This window comes from Apostichopus japonicus, chromosome 9 (assembly GCF_037975245.1).
Source record: "Apostichopus japonicus isolate 1M-3 chromosome 9, ASM3797524v1, whole genome shotgun sequence".
Classification (NCBI taxonomy): Eukaryota; Metazoa; Echinodermata; class Holothuroidea; order Aspidochirotida; family Stichopodidae; genus Apostichopus; species Apostichopus japonicus.
This window is the reverse complement of record NC_092569.1, coordinates 29895017-29912004: the sequence shown is the minus strand read 5'-3', so window position 1 is coordinate 29912004 and position 16988 is coordinate 29895017. Positions and strand designations below refer to the sequence as shown.

Genomic DNA, 16988 nt, shown 5'->3' with positions numbered 1-16988 from the left:
AGGCATTGAAGACTCGCCCCAAACCGCGTACGGCCCTCTGAAAAAGTTCACTTTCCGTTGCTTGCAAGTGACGTTTTGTTCGTATCGCTACAAATTGCAGACAGTAATGAAACGTGATACCTTAATTGTTATCTTTAGCTGGACCTGAGTTGTCCATCGCTGTATCGTTTGTACACTGTGCTGTGGGTATTGGCCGCAGCTGTATGTACTGACTGTACACTAGTATCTAATTACCGACGGTAGCAAGCTGTGTGTATTTTCTGGGATCGATGGTGGTGTTTAACACTTCTGTTACACCTCATTCGAAACTAGGTGAAATTACCGGAATTAGACGTTTCTTCACACCCTTTAATGAAAAGTTGGAAAAATCAGGAAAATCTCAGCATATAGGAATGTCCTTAAATAATTTGCAACATATCAATTTGTCAACTTTTCATAGATCTGAAAACTAAATCGCTGTTATAGAACTAGTTCTTGAATTATTGCTGTGATTTTTAATTCCATATAAGGCACAATATGCAGACATTTTGGTACTAATTCATCCATATGATGGGTCACTAGTAAACTCCAGAAGTTTATGCCTTTTTTTATCTCCCGCTGTGCATCTAGATGCAAAGGTCCCAGTCCTTTCAGAAGTTCTGTACTCAGCTGTGAAAAGGGACCTTTGTTAGCTTGGTGACTTATCTGTGGTTTAGATGTGCCGGTGATTTGTATGCAAGGGTGTCTGTGTCCAGTCTCAAAGGGATCTTTTGTGTGCAAGCTGCTTCATATGTATTTCTGAATAAACACACCAGTCTGAAACCACAATCCAGCTCTTGAATAGGGATATATAGCTGTTCCCAGTTACAACCAAAAGTGATCCAGTTTCTAGACTTTTTATATATTCTAACTTATATGATGTTTTGTGCAGTAATTTGCAAAATCACTTGGTTCCTGTGTTGAACAAAGGAGAAGGAAAAGTGAAGCACTTTACAGACTTAGTGCTTTAGTGAAAAACTTTTCAGTTGAGAAAGTTAGGACTAATTTCTGACTGACCTAGGAAAACTCTTGCAGTACGTTTAGAGACTATAAAAAGATTTAAAAAAAAATTAGACGATAGTAAGGAAAGAATCTAGAAAAGAAGAACGTTTTAAAGACTAGAAGGAACTTCTCATTGACCAGAACTTGAAGCAAATTTATGTGTTCACTAAAAGATAATTGATAAAGGCTGGAATAGTCTATGCATTCTTGTTAGCTGATCATTGATTGATCCATGGAGGTCTGTTTTTACCTCCATGATTGATCTAATCAAAAAATGTTGTCAGGAGAGCCTGGCTCAAGAATTTAGAGGTTTTGGTTCCTATTCTGCATAGAAACTGTTTCCAGGCATTGACGAACATCAATCATACTAATATTCTCTGTCATCAATGGAAACTGTTTGTGGATGATGCATAGATGCAGTAAAATCATAGTGGATGTTTGATCATAAGTGACCAGTGCTTATTGGCTTCCTGTCATATATGGGAACTACATATATGTGGCACAAGATTGGTTTGATCTGTAGATAACTAGTAGAATTGCCACAGGGCGGATTTTAACAGAACCAATCGTGTAAAGGTAATGCGGCATGTTGACAGATGGTGAGGAGGTGTTGCAGACAGACGGACAGACAGACAGACAAATGGACATCTAGGAACGTGGAGTTAAAACCTAAAAGCTAACTCCAAGCTAGGATGAAGAATTCAAAATATATTTAAAGTATGCCTCTGAAGGTGATTTGGCTATAATTTTCTATGCTGTCTGAGGGAAAACCTTGATGACAATGTAACGGTAGTTTTAAGAGATCTTTACTGCCAATTTGCGGTCAAGTTTGAAGTACTGAAGTAGAAGTCTGAATAGTTTTCAACTTTTCAATTTGATCTAGTTGTTGGTATAATCTTGTAATCGTTGGATATATAATTTGTGGTTTGGCCTAATCTGAAACAATTGTCTAGGCTATCCCTCTAATACTGGAAACTAGGTTTTCATAGAATTGCAGACCAATTTAGCAAATGAAAGTTGCTTTAATGAGGATGTACATATTTTACTAGATGATTACTATGAAAGTCAACATTAGATTGGGGGTTTGATAGCGTTAATGTGTTAATGGTCATATACACAGCGTTGTGTGCTTATGAACTGCACCTTATATAAACATGATGATTAATATTAGTTGAGAGTACAGACCAAGTACCTCTCTTTCCTGACGTTGTATCTTCTCTATTTTACGGCATTGATGTAAAAGGACTGAGGTGGCTTGTCTTGATCAAAGAGGTTGGAATCACAATGCCTGTGATTACTCACAAGGCTTGTCAAAAGATTCCAAAAAAAGGGTAACTTTAGCTGGTCAGTTCAAGTGAACAAGGGGTCCCAGAGAGGATTTATTAATCCCAGAACCAGACAATACATTGATACAGTAGCTCACTGGACTGGAAAAGGAGCTCAGGGGTTTGAAGTACACATGATCTACAGTGTAAAATAAATGTACATGTATTGCTGAGCACTGGAATATATGCTGTCCCGAATAGGTTTCAGTCACCTTGCATCTAGCTACATACTTGTTGAGTAAAGATACTCCCTAGATCACCAGAAATGACCCTTTCCGGGCCTTGCTAATTTGCAGATAAACGAAGAATAGATAGGTGTCACTGCCATTTTGTCAGAAAATTACACCAACAAAATGTGAAAAATGTCAATAGGTATTTGAGAGCGCAATAAGAAAGTCAATAATCGCGAATAAGTAAAAAGAGGTAAAAAGCTGAAAAGGGCGCCAGCAGTCCATTTGAGTCCATCAGGGGGGGCATCCGCCCCCTCTGACTGTATGGACGCTCCGCCACTGTAGATCTTCCAGTGGTATGGTACAGGAGGAGGTGGTTTGGTAAATTGTGAAATGGGATAGAGTCAAGAAGATGAAGATTTCATGCCAATATGTGGCATTGTTAAAATAAGGACAAACATGGACGTACTTTACCATTGATAGATTTGTGACTGTATGATGTTTCAAAATATCAAGGAAGATGGAAGAAGAGAGAGAGCAAGAGAGAATGATGAAGAGGGATGTGTACTGTAGAGGGAGAAATGGATGGGAGAATGTATAAAGACAAATAATAGTTAGATATCTTCAGACTAGGACGAAGGGTAGAAGATGAACCAATTTAATATCTGTCAAAGTTATTGCTCATTAGGAAGAAGCTGGAAATTAGATGGAGACCGGGTTCCGACCCTGACGAGACGAAGGTTGCCTCTAGCACCTCCCCTTGAGCAGCTTGGAATGAATTCTAGTTATTTTTTTAGTACACGTTATAGAGGATAAGAAAAGAAAATTAATTATGATCCATCTTCTGATGTTAACATAATAAAATAAAACTGCTTATCTACTAGAGAGCCTGTGTAGGAGAATGTGTATTTAGCAAGTTGGCCTGACGTTTCGATCCTGGTAGGATTTTCTTCAAAGTGTAAATGACAAGTAACAGTAACAAACGGGACAAAAACACGCACAGAATACAGACAGGTTAATGAGCATGGTGAACACAAAGAGATAGATGTAAGGGGATTCTGATGTTGGTAGCTCTTGGCAAATTTCCAAAGGTAACTCCCCTTCATTGAATGTAGTAAGTGAAATTGGATGAAGCAAACTTCCTTCTGACTTAAAGAATGTCCACAAAGACCGAAAAACCAGGCGTGAAAGGATGGTCGAAAATTCTGCTGAGAGACACGTCTGTACATCTATCTAGGCTTCTGAATTGTAGATTTGGAAGACAGAGCACAGTGACCTTAGAGGGGGTTATTAAGGGGGTAGTGCTAGAATGTTACAAGTTCTTGTATATTAGACAGGTAGAGTAAGCACTAAGTATCGTCATTCGTAAATACCCTAACTTTTAAAGGTAGTCAGTAGGCCCCAAATTATAACGTGCTATAATTGCCAGAAATTTTCAAAAGTATTTTCCTCTAAATTGTTCTCAGACATTTTTAAGGAACACACAAGATGACTGAATGTCTAAGTGAGGACAATTTCCTTGAAGGTTGTAATAAAAACAGTTTAAGAATTTTGACCTTTAAGCTTGTCACTTGATGATATACATTTGCACCCATTCTATTCTGTGACTTACTATTTGTAAGTACTGTAGTATATATAGTTCTGCTAGAAATGTTTTTTGTTTTCTTGTTGTTTTTTTGGTTGACTGAGAAGTTTTCTGTAGATCAGCCTATCTACCTCATAGGGAATATATACCTCCTACAATGAAAATTTATTACACAGAGCCCAGAGCTATAATATCTCTATATTATCGACTTATTGGGAGGGAATTACTTTTGTTTTTCTTCCTAAGTGAGAATCAGTTGGTAGTGGTATAAACATCAGGGGTAAGGAAGTTAGTAGTCAGAGATTAGTGTGTGGGAGGTCTGTATTAGGTCATCATTGGATGCATGGAGCTTCAGCGTGGTCACCATATTTCCAGTGATTAGAACTATGTATTCATATTTTAATATGTAAGGTACATCATGTTTTTTTGCACAAAGGTCCTACCATATATATATGCTCCTCACTGTATGCTGAATCAGACTGATGGCCGGCCTGGGGGAGGGGTCTAAGGGGAGGGGGTGTCCCCCTCGCCTTTGGAATTTTTTTGCATTTCCAGGTGGCCTCAGATGCAATTTGGTGCAATATAGCACACTTTAACCCACCCACTCCATTTTGTATATAATTTTGCATTTTCACCTGGCCTTAGATGCAATTTGGTGTTCCAAATGAGATTTTTTACTCATTTGGAAATGAAAAAGGGGTTTTCTGACTTGCGAAGCGGGGGGCGGAATGATACTTCCGCCCCTCCATATTTTTCACTGGGGGGGCTGGCTCCCCGGTTCCTACGCCCTTGTGCTGAATGGTACTTGCCGATCCTTTCGGATTTATACCAAAATTTAGTTACAGTAAATAATTTGTTCAATCAAATTTTTCTCAGATTTACCAATTCTTGAGTTTAATAATTTGTGCAGTCCAATCGGTACAGAAGAAGAATGCAAGAAGCGTTCTAACCTTATTTACTGAAATGAATCTGTTGCTGTTCAGAAAAATGGTACCTTGGCCACTGGGGCCAAGTTTGGAGTGGAGTTCTCGAGGCCCGTACAGGAGTCATGACTCTTTAATGGAGTGGTAATTCCATCAGCATTCACAGGGGGAAGCATACATGTACGTAGTCATTTCTTACAGTTCGTTACTTAGCAGATAAAGGAGTAATCAACTATAGCCTACTAGATAGTAAGAACTTGCTATCAACACATAAACGACTGTTAAAGGTAGTTATTTATCTGTATCATGCATTTATCACAGATAGAAAGGCATGTTAAACTTTCCAAAATAAGACTTGTTTGATTCGTATCATTGTTAGTGTCTTTCTTGCAAGGAGGCCTTAACCACCTCTGCAAGTATGCATTGAATTAAAACAGTACAAAAACAGAACAACAATCCATTCACACATCATGTACATAGCTGATATAGCCATTTTGTCTCTACAATATACTGAAAACCTGAAGATCTCTCGTTCCTCAACTAATCCACAGTGTCTTTGTGGTGGAAATTATTGCCAGATGTAGGAAGTTATTCTTTAAAGGTTTTGTCTCTATATGGTCTGTGATGGATCATCTAGATCCAGGCATGGAGGTAAAGAACAGAAACCTCCATGATCCAGGAAAGGGAAGAGTAGAAACCTGAATTAGCAGCACCCCTAACATAAAATATTTTGCCCCGAGTATAAAGCAAGTCAAAAGCATATTTGGAGGGAGGTAAAAGGTTTTGGTCTCGGACAATTTTTAGTGATCCTTTGACCTTAACATTGTCTGCATCTTGGACTAAGGGCTTTGCAGGAATGGAAACAGAAGATCAGAGCTATAAATGCAGAATTTTGAAGACCTGAAATAAGGATGTACCATGTATTCAAAGTTTCCGATTGTTTTGCAAATTTTGTTTGTTAAGGGATGTATATTAATGGCTGAATTTCATTGTTTAAATTTTCTACATCTTTAGGTCAAAACCACATCCTGATAGAATTTTGTTGTCATGCAGTATATTTTGTGTCATGCAGTATATTTTGTGTCATGCAGTTTATTTTGTGTCATGCAGTATATATACATACAACCAACATACATACAACCAACGTATATATACAACCAACCTTATTTGCTTTCAAGGAACAATTAAGAATGTTTCTCTTAAATGTAGATTGATATTGTCTGCCAGGGGAATATATCCCTTTAATATATCAAGCAGGTTAACAAAGAAGGACTGAGGAGTTTGTAGTTGGAACAGGTAAGTTGTCAGATTATAAAAGAACTGTTTGAAAAGTTATATTTATCCAACACAGGCTGACTGGGGCATTTATTATACCTACAGGTGTAATGATCCATGACCAAAAGGGCCCTTAAAACAGAGCCAATAATAAAACTTTAGCACCTTGCATAAGCACTAAGAGGAAGTCAATCCTCTCCTTTTGGCACCTCAACATTGTGGTGTGGTCAGGGCATCAGAGTTGCTGACAGTATAGGTCAAGCTACCACTTGTAGTAATTCATACATACATGTGTACAATGTCCTAGAGCTGCTTCTCTGATCAAGATACTCTCAAATAATGGAATGCAAACTGCTAAACTGAAAGTTGTTATATCAATTTATGTCATGTAATTGTAATATTCTGAAACCAATGCAAGCCATACAGATTGGGAGTGAATTCCCAATTCAAAACTAGTGTTCCATTTCTATTTAACCTTCCTTGATTCAACTTGACAGTTGTGATTTGGGGACTGGTATGTCCATTGTAGTGGAAAGTGAACTACAATTTACATAACAACAACAGTAACCATTGTGACAAGTTATGAAGCTCAAATTAATTTTTTCCTCCAATAAAAAGAAAATTAATAAAAATAACAGCCAAAGGAGGCAATTATTGCACCAATAATGAAAGAACTACAGGTCACATGGGACCAGTAGGGTCATTGGTTAGGTCATAAAGTGTCTCCCAAGTGACCTTCTATCTATATAGGTCAATTCAGCTGTTCCATCTTGGGGAATATACAAGGTTTACAAGTTTCACTCTCAGAAAGCATGCCAAATGCCAAATTCTATGATCAGTAGAATAGATAGATATATATATATGTCACTAGGTATCAGTGAAAGCAAAGATTGTCTGAGTAGACTTGAAGACTTAGTAAGTACAACAGCAGTGAGTACAGAACTTAGGAGTACAAGTAGAATGTACCCTGGTGTGAGTACTAATATGCATGAGTATGTATGGTTTCAGTGTGAGTGAGTATGTGTACCATATAATCTTGTGCTTTATGTTATATTTTCAAAACACTCAGAATCCAAGTACATTTAACAACTGGTAAATAACTTCTACAATATACCAGAAGGATTACAGCTGACTTGTCTGGTAAGCTTGATGCTGGTTGAACTTACATTTGTAGCTGACCTTATTTTGATCCCAATGTTGTAGGAATTGACATTACAGCAACGATTAGGAACAAGATCTTGAGATGGGTAATTGATAGCCTGGCTCAACCAGTTGGGTAGACTGTATATATTTCTCTTCCTTTTAAATGTTACATTGTCTGTCACTGGGATATCTTTATAGTTTGATGATACATGTTACTATGTATAGTATATATAATAACGATGAATGCAGAACCCAGTGCCTCAATCTTCTCATTTATGTGAATGCCTAAGTTAAACTGCCATGAAAATTACTTAAATTTATGTATGTCACCCTTCAGTAACTTTAAAACATGTTCCACTAAAGTACTCTAGGTTGTAGCTAGAACTCTTGTAAACTGTGTAAATTGGGGAACTGCAGTAAGTTTACTAAATAAGTGTCAATGGCCGTGGGATTTGTTTATCGGACAATAGACAAAGAATTTCAACCTGTGTACAGAGACCGTACACACAGTATGTGTAACAGTGGTGGATTAATTGCTTCAAAGAACACACAAAACTCCAAGTTTACAGTTTGCTTTGTACCATGTTAGCAAACTCATTCTTGTGATTTGTTATACTGGCAGTATGAAGAATTCCTCTTTGTTATTTCGGCCAACCAGTCAAATCATGTGATTGTGTATTCCTTGAATAACCCATCTATAACAAAGACTTTAAATTTCTCTGTAACCTTGTAATGATGCCAACAGTCATATATGATAGGACAACTTTCTTTGTCTGTTAGGATAGGGAAAAGGTTCATTGGTCCCATTAATGGACCCTATATCTCTGTGGTTCAGAAACCCCATCACCCATGTTTAACCTTTTTTTTCCTGTGGTTGGTAGAGTTTAGAGGGATTATTGATTGTATCGGGTTATGAATCAGATCATGTGGTATACCTCAACTTAGCAGTTATAGTCTTTTAAAAGGTTTAAAGAGAAAGCAGTTTGTACAAAAGACATCACAGGCAGTTTGCTACATTAAACATATCAATTCACTATTGACTGAATGAACAATGTTCAGTGTTGCTGGATGAGGGTAAGGTCAATTGTAAAAATGGTGAATCATTTTCAGTTGTTATTCAGGAATGAATTTTAAAAGTTAGGATCTGCTTATAGTTGAAAAATATCGTTCAAGTTTAGACATTTTATTTTGTACATAAATCTCTATTGTTTTAAGTGTACCTTCTATACAGTAAACTTATTGGATCGAATAATGCTTTTAATTGAAGCAGTACGTTAAGTAAAAAAAAAACACAGATATATTCAGGTAATAAATTAATGCAGCAACCCATAATAAAATGCAATTATCGTCAAATTGTTGTCTAATCCAGAGTGTTTAATTTTAGTAACGTGTAACTTCTGTACATAGTGCATGTACAGTAACTCATCCATTGACTGAGAACGTGTGTACAAGCAATCAAACAGTTTGTTTGAAGAAAACCCCAAAGGAAGTTTGTTTATTTGACTTGAACTTGTTAGGAAAGGAAACTTTAATTACACATGAAAGGAATTTTCCTAGAACTATTTGAGGTATCACTCGAAGATAGTTGTCACAGTCAGGAGAGCAATCAATTTGGGCTGTTGATGTGAATTACCTGCCAATAAAGTTTATGGTACGATAGAACTTGAAATATTCGGTGAAACATTGGATAGCTTTGGTTGGTATACAGTCTCAGTTGCAATAGCTAGCTCATGCTGATGCTTTGGCAACTAAACTGTCCAGCAGTCCATCGGTTGCCTGATCATTATCTTAATGACATCCCACAGAACTCTGCTAAAAAGTTGCCCAAAGTTTTGTCGTGGAAGTTCTTTCACCATCCAAGCTATTCCTAGGAAATAAGAATTTTGTCGATTATAGCTCTGTTTCAACCAATGACGAATGCTCGGATTGTTGATACAGTAACTATATGTAAGATAAACTTAAAGTTTAAAGTTTCCTAATACGGTTACAGGACACAATTATATTTTGATATCAGCTTTTTAATGCTATTTCCAAAAGAAAGATTATATAAAACCATAAAGAAGTGATGTCAATAACTTCCTGTAAGGAAAACACTCCCTCCCTCTACCACCCCCCCCCCCCCCCCCAAAGGCCGTTGGAAGATTTTGAAAGGTTGGGATTATTAATTGACTTAGACTGGTTTCTTTGCTCACTTGTTTTTCAACTTCGATAACACTTTTGTCTGTACTTCTCAAGGGTTTATCAGAAAAATACAATTCACTGGCAGGAGCTTCCTTTCCTGAGGTTTGTACGGTAGACTGTTCTATAGAACTATTGTTATTTTTTTGACAGTATCGGTATGATTCATCTTGAAGAAATGTTGTGTTATGGACACATGTACAGTTGTTGGGGTCTGATCTGTAGGATAATAATAACTGAAAACAGAACTGAAGAAGACTATCAAGGGAAGTCCAGCTGGTTTCAGATGTATCAAATTAAAGGGACACTGTGAATAATTAGTGTGAAAACAAAAGAAATTGAGGAAAAAATTTAAAGTATGTTTTATATTCCAGTCGGTGAGAATTACGTCAATCAATTTTGTCAAATTGTAATAAATACTTTAAATAATTGTTGAAGAAGCATAAAACATATGACAGGGATTTTATGTCCAACAAATGACTATAACTCATGTAGGGTGCCTGTCAAAACTTTGAAGAGACAAAGGTGAGAAGTGATGTTGTACTGTGGAAGTGTCATGCAAGTGCTACCACTGGGATTGCATAAACAATGTGTAGTTCTGTGCTCCAATTTTAATATTTTATGGTCATGGTATCAGCAATGAATTTAATGGATTATTACCTGTATGGGGACTGAAATTTTTTTCAAAAATTTTCTCCTCTGCTGTTATTGGGAAGGAGATACGGATCACCAAATTCCAACTCTTCCCCCACTCCCACCCACCCACCCCCACCCCACCCCACCACACCCCCTTAATCCCTTTTTCAGCAATGTTAGACAATGTGTAATATTTTGTCAATAATTTGTATACATGTACAGTACATGGTGGCCTTATTGTGATTACGCATGATGTACTGTTCATCTATGTGGGCCCATTGTCAGGTTTTTTCTGCCTCCTTTTAAAATTTCCACAATTTCTAAGCCATAAATTATATAACCCACCCAAGCTGATCTTTGTTGTTGTAGGAGACAGTGAATGTGGTACTGTGGGGGGGGGGGGAGGTTATCAGTACATTGTTTCTCTTAAACATGGGTTATTAAACAGCAGGTGTGTTTTTGGAATTGGTTTAAGTTCTTGGAAGAAAGGTTGTCAACTGTGATTTCTTGGTACTGTACCTAAATTGAGGTTCAAATTTTCAAGTGTATAACTATAAATTCACATCAAAACTACAAAGAGCATCAAGTTAGTAAATATGCACATGAAATTGTAGATCTCATATCAAGCCAAGTTTACAGAAACATTGTCAAAATCAATGTCAGCATGCATGAATAATAGCCATTAGACCAAGTAAAAAAGTAGTGGGCTATTTGTTATAATTGTTAAAATTCAAAGTTTGTTAGTTAAGTTAATTCTGTATTTAAATTAATTGGATATGTAATTAAAAATGTCAATTATGTGCACACCATGTTTGGTCAATGTGCAGTTTACCTCTGTGGATACTATTCAAGCTCAATAGACCTGTATTATATCTAGTCACACTACATGACTGTTGGATAGATGGTACATTAAAAAGAAGAACTGTTAAATTTACTATTAATGGAGATGGATGAGGGAAGGGGGAGGAGGAGGGTAGCTAGATACATTGGGTCCCTTTGGAGCATAGATGATATAAGGTATATATAATTAATTCATCTTGTGCAATTGACTCCATGGTTGATGAATGAGGGAAGGGGGAGGAGGAGGGTATCTTAAATTCTAGATACATTGAGTTCCTTTGGAGCATAGATGATATGAGACCTTGTTTATAATTAATTCATCTTGTTCAATTGACTCCTGGTTGATGAATGAGGGAAGGGGGAGTGGTTATTTAGATCACATTGAGTTCCATTGGGCATTGATGATATGAGGTATGTACAGTAGTTAATTCATCTTGTGCAATTGACTCCTGTTTGATGGATGAGGGAAGGGGGAGTGGTTAACTAGATACATTGAGTTCCATTGGGCATTGATGATATGACATAAACATGTTTATAATTAATTCATCTTGTGCAATTGACTCCTGGTTGATGGATGAGGGAAGGGGAGTGGTTATTTAGATCACATTGAGTTTCATTGGAGCATAGATGATATGAGAGTTTGTATAATTAATTCATCTTGTTCAATTGACTCCTGGTTGATGGATGTGAGAAAGGGGAGTGGTTATTTAGATCACATTGAGTTCCATCGGGCATTGACGATATGAGGTATGTTTATAATTAATTCATCTTGTTCAATTGACTCCTGGTTGATGGATGAGGGAAGGGGGGAGTAGTTAACTAGATACATTGAATTTTATTAGAATACAATATAGGAAATGTCTCAACATAAATCTTTCTGATTGGCTACTGTACAGCCAATGGGGATCTTGTTGTTGTTGTCTGTGCATGGATACATGGTTCAGCTAGAAGTGTTTTTCCATGCTGCAGTAAGAGGATGTTTTGAAGTAACAGATCTTGCGGTTCATATTTTGATAAAAAGATTGGTAGCTAAATATAGATTTATCAGAGAGCATTGTTGTATTGTTGCATCAAGTCAGAGGTAGTAAACAAAATTCTTTGCAAACCTGATCAAGTTTTCTCCATTTGAACTTTAAAGGAATCTACAGGTAGGACAGGTACAGACAATGTTCATCAATTGAAAACTGTAGTAAATATTTTACTATAATTCACTAGTCATTCATGACATGAAATGTACATAGTTAAATAGCTGTGTGCATGTCAGCCCATATGGATTTCTTTAAAGGAAAATAAGTGGGGAGGGGGGAGAGAATTCACCAGACCTATGACATGGAATGTGTACTTAAATAGCTGTGTGCATGTCAGCCCATATGGGTTTCTCTAAATGAAAATAAGTGGGGAAGGGGTAGAGAATTTTGGAGCAGAGGGGTAGTGAGGGAAGAGGGATGGGGTAGGTAGGCATTGGGATTGAGGACAACATTTTAGCGGGGAAGGTTCAATGGAATCGGGAGAGGAGCGAGAGGACAGATAGTTGGGGTTAGGACAGGGTTCTATCCTATTTGCTAGAGATTATTAAAGCCCAATTAAAACAAACAGTAGCTTCTGTCACTGCATGTGACTAAAGTGAAGAAATCGGGTCGACAACTTTGTTATCCTTCTTGCCAGAAACTGTTGGTTCCGGAGGCTCCGATTGGCTACTAGAATCCTGCTTCTTTGGCTTCGTGCCAAAACTCCATTTTCATTACAGTTTGTAACTGTGACACTAAGTTTTCCCAAGTTATGAATGTAAACTGCTCTAAGGATTATTTGAATGTTTTACATCCTTGACTTTCCAGACCAATGAAAGTGAAAACTTTCTCAGATTGTTATTGTGTGTTTGCCTATATATATTGCTTTAAAGGAATCCCCCTGTTATTGGAGTTTGTGGTTAAACTACTGGGCATATATAGTCTCACTTGTTTGTGAAGTGCCATATTCTCTTTGATGTACAAGTACAGTAGTACACTATGAGTCACTCCCTTGTTTGTCATAACAACTACTAGGGACCCTGATATTGATTGTTAATTGTACTGTCAGTAATAGATTTGGTTCATTGCCCTTCCGACTGGCTCAGACTCCTGTTGTTGTCACAGGTGTTGTCAAATGAATCAGTACTGTACCTCCTGTGCTAGCCCATGTAACCGCTATGATGTGTACCCTAAAAATGGTCACCAGTATTGGCCTCAATTATGCTAGGATTTCAAAGAATGGCATTTATCCATTTCACTGCCATGCTCTCCCCAACCCCTCCCTTGCCTTGCTGACACATTTAATCATTTTAGCCAATACAACAGATTATGAAGACCTTTGAAATAGCTTTTTTCTTTTTATTTATATATTTATATTAATTTTGATGTAAACATTTGATGCTATCTGATTCAAAATACGCACTAGAGTGAAATTAATGCATGTTGCATTCTAACAAATAAATATAACAATTTATGTTATATAAAGGAAAAACAATGCTCAACAACAATATGCTTGATCCAACATTGAAATCATATGGTGATCAGTAATATTGGCTGGTTTGGTTAAGAGTTTTTGGAAAGTTCCTGCCGAACAATCTTGTCTGCACACTGAACAGTTAAAGGGACACAAGTCGTTGAAGTGTTCGCGTGATTACTGTCATGTAGAAATTCCAATTTTTGTCTACATGTTCAATGTTTTATGATATTTAAACAAAATGAAAAGTGTTATTGCAATGATGCAAAAATGAATGTTAATTTAACCCCTGACTTTTGGGGACTAAGACATATAATTGTTGACATTGACAGCCAACTTTAAGTTGGTATGAAAAGCACAAAAAAAGTGACTTTCTCTGGTTCTATCACAGTTGAACTATGAGTAGGCTATTGGCTTGAACTGCATCCTTCCTTATAAGCTTAACAACCTCACCATGAACAAAAAAAAAAAGAAAAAAGAAAAAAACAAACATGGAATCTACCACAAGTGAAGCCACTTCCTCTGTAGAGTTTATGATGTCACACTTCTGCACACAATTAACCAAAAGGATTTACAACTTCACATCCTCCATGATGGATACTACACACTGATTGTAAGCAGTGTCAGCAATGTTACCTTATAAAATAGACACTACAACAAGAGTAGACAGACACTAACAAAATAAGTTTGACCCTCAGCCACTCAGTTTTGACAAAAACTTTCTATTTCAACAGCTTTAACAGATCTATAGTCCAGTGAATTACAGTACATGCATGGAGTGTAACATTATAAAGTGTTTTAGTTTTGTACCTGTAGTGAGAGCTCTATACATACACAATATAATGTAAGGTTTACGGTTATGGAGACATCTGTGACAATTATATAACTTCTGATGATGTCTTGCGATGTTCAATTTTTGACAGAGATATAGATCTGCATATCAGCATTACAGTTATGATATTGTCAGGGAATATACTGATATACTCATTACCGGTCTTGAATCATAGATACTTTCTGCCTAGTTTATTAATTGGTAACGGAAGTATCACTGCACCCCCCTGCTCCCATAGTTACCCCCATCGAAAGTCCTCCTGGTCAATGCTCTCATCCCATATCTTTCTTATTTCACCTACAGTATTACTTGGTAACAGAAGAAACACTGCACCCCCACCCCCTTCTCCCCTCCCCCCATTGACAGTCCTCCCGGTCAATGCTCGCATCCCATCTTCCTTTACCTATTAATTGGTAACGGAAGAAGCACTGCACCCCCATTCTCCCCCCCCCCTGCCATTGACAGACCTCCCGGTCAATGCTCTCATCCCATCTTCCTTCACCAATTAATTGGTAACGGAAGAAGCACTCACCCCCCTTCTCCCCTCCCCCCATTGACAGTCCTCCCGGTCAGTGCTCTCATCCCATCTTCCTTCACCAATTAATTGGTAACGGAAGAAGCACTCACCCCCCTTCTCCCCTCCCCCCATTGACAGTCCTCCCGGTCAATGCTCTCATCCCATCTTCCTTCACCTATTAATTGGTAACGGAAGAAGCACTGCACCCCCCTCCCCCCATTCCCACCTCTTCCCATTTATAGTCCTCTCGGTCAATGCTCTCATCCCATAGATTCCTTCACCAATTACTTGGTAATGGAAGTAGCAGTGCACCCCCCTTCTCCCCTCCCCCCATTGACAGTCCTCCCGGTCAATGCTCTCATCCCATCTTCCTTCACCAATTAATTGGTAACGGAAGAAGCACTCACCCCCCTTCTCCCCTCCCCCCATTGACAGTCCTCCCGGTCAATGCTCTCATCCCATCTTCCTTCACCTATTAATTGGTAATGGAAGAAGCACTGGACCCCCCCTCCCCCCATTCCCACCTCTTCCCATTTATAGTCCTCTCGGTCAATGCTCTCATCCCATAGATTCCTTCACCAATTACTTGGTAATGGAAGTAGCAGTGCACCCCCTCCCTCCCCACTCCTCCCCCACCCATTGACAGTCCTCCCAGTCAAAGCTCTCATCCAATCTTCCTGGTAGTGGAAGTAGCAGAGCACCCCCTCCCTCCTGCACCCCGACCCTCCCTCCCCACTCCCCCCATCCATTGACAGTCCTCCCTGTCAATGCTCTGATCCCATCTTCCGTCACCTGTGTCGGTCAGTTTCGTACAGTTGCCACAGCTTTAATTGTGGCTCTATTTCTATGGACGATACCCTGCAGCTTGAACATTTAAAACACTCAATGGTGATTACTGAATGATCCTGACGACAATTAAATGTTGATGAGATAAATGGGATTAAGGACAGGACCGAATCAACACAGCTGTGATTGTTCCTTTTGTTTGTTACCAACTCCCTGGTTCGGTAGAAGTGCATCCCGCAAAGTCTAGACTATCTACTGTACTACTCCCACCCACTCTCAAAGCAACCCCCTCAGTTACTTCAATGGTGAACAAATATATTTGTCATCAGTTAATCATAAACAACAAAGGGAAGTCAAGTATTTATTCTCTATTTTGGGGTTGTCAAAGAGTTGACTAATGGGAATGGTATTAAGGCTCCCTTTAATCCGGTTAGCCTTGGATGATGTTATTTATATTGGTTTCTAATTATAATCAATCTGTGATGGATTAAAAAAGACACAAAAAAAGGAACTTGTGAACTATGAATAAGTGAAATCCTGATTTAACAATATACAAGTCTCTTATTGCACAGTATTAGCCAATCATCATCACAATTAGGAGTGTTTTTTCCTTTTTTCTTTGCCAAGTATATTTCTTTGAGCTGTGTTGTTTTTCTCAGGGGTAAATATAATTTTCCTCAAAAGTTTTGTCTTTAAATGTAAGGAGTAACAGATTTGGATTAAGTCGTAATGTAGGAGTTTATAATACATACAGAGAGTACTGAACATTATGAAGAAACATGAGTGGAATGTGATAATTGATGGAAATGATGAAATATTGATAACTCTTAAACAAGAAATATTGCTTTTAATAATGACAAAAACTTGAGTATTTATAGTAATGCATTAGTTTTTTTTTTTTTTACTATAATTTTTTACTACACTGGGAGGCTAGAGTTGTCCTTAAAACTGATCTATTTTAGTTTGTTTTGTTGAAGGATTTAATTGTTTATTCCGATCATCCTTGGAACACTTGTCTGTGTTAATAGCACATGTATAGGTAAAATAACAAAGGTTAACCACATACCATGATGAATGTAAATTCTTGATATGTTTATTATATATTGTATGTATATTTGTTTAAACTTAATCAGCATCAAGTTTCATAGAAGTGATAAAACGATGTTTGTTCTAACCTTCAGTGTTGGTTTGAGCATGAACATAGTACTCTCAAGTACATGTAAGATGCTTCATGAAATATTTGCATACATCAGATCTGTGGAGGTTATGTCAATAAA

General features: G+C 37.7%; 1 protein-coding gene across 3 annotated transcripts in view; it reads left to right on the top strand.

The window, feature by feature from the left end:
• The window catches only part of LOC139974103 (peroxidasin homolog), a 77038-nt gene that overhangs the window by 13529 nt on the left and 46521 nt on the right, over positions 1–16988 (top strand). The gene's annotated exons all lie outside the window — the stretch shown is intronic.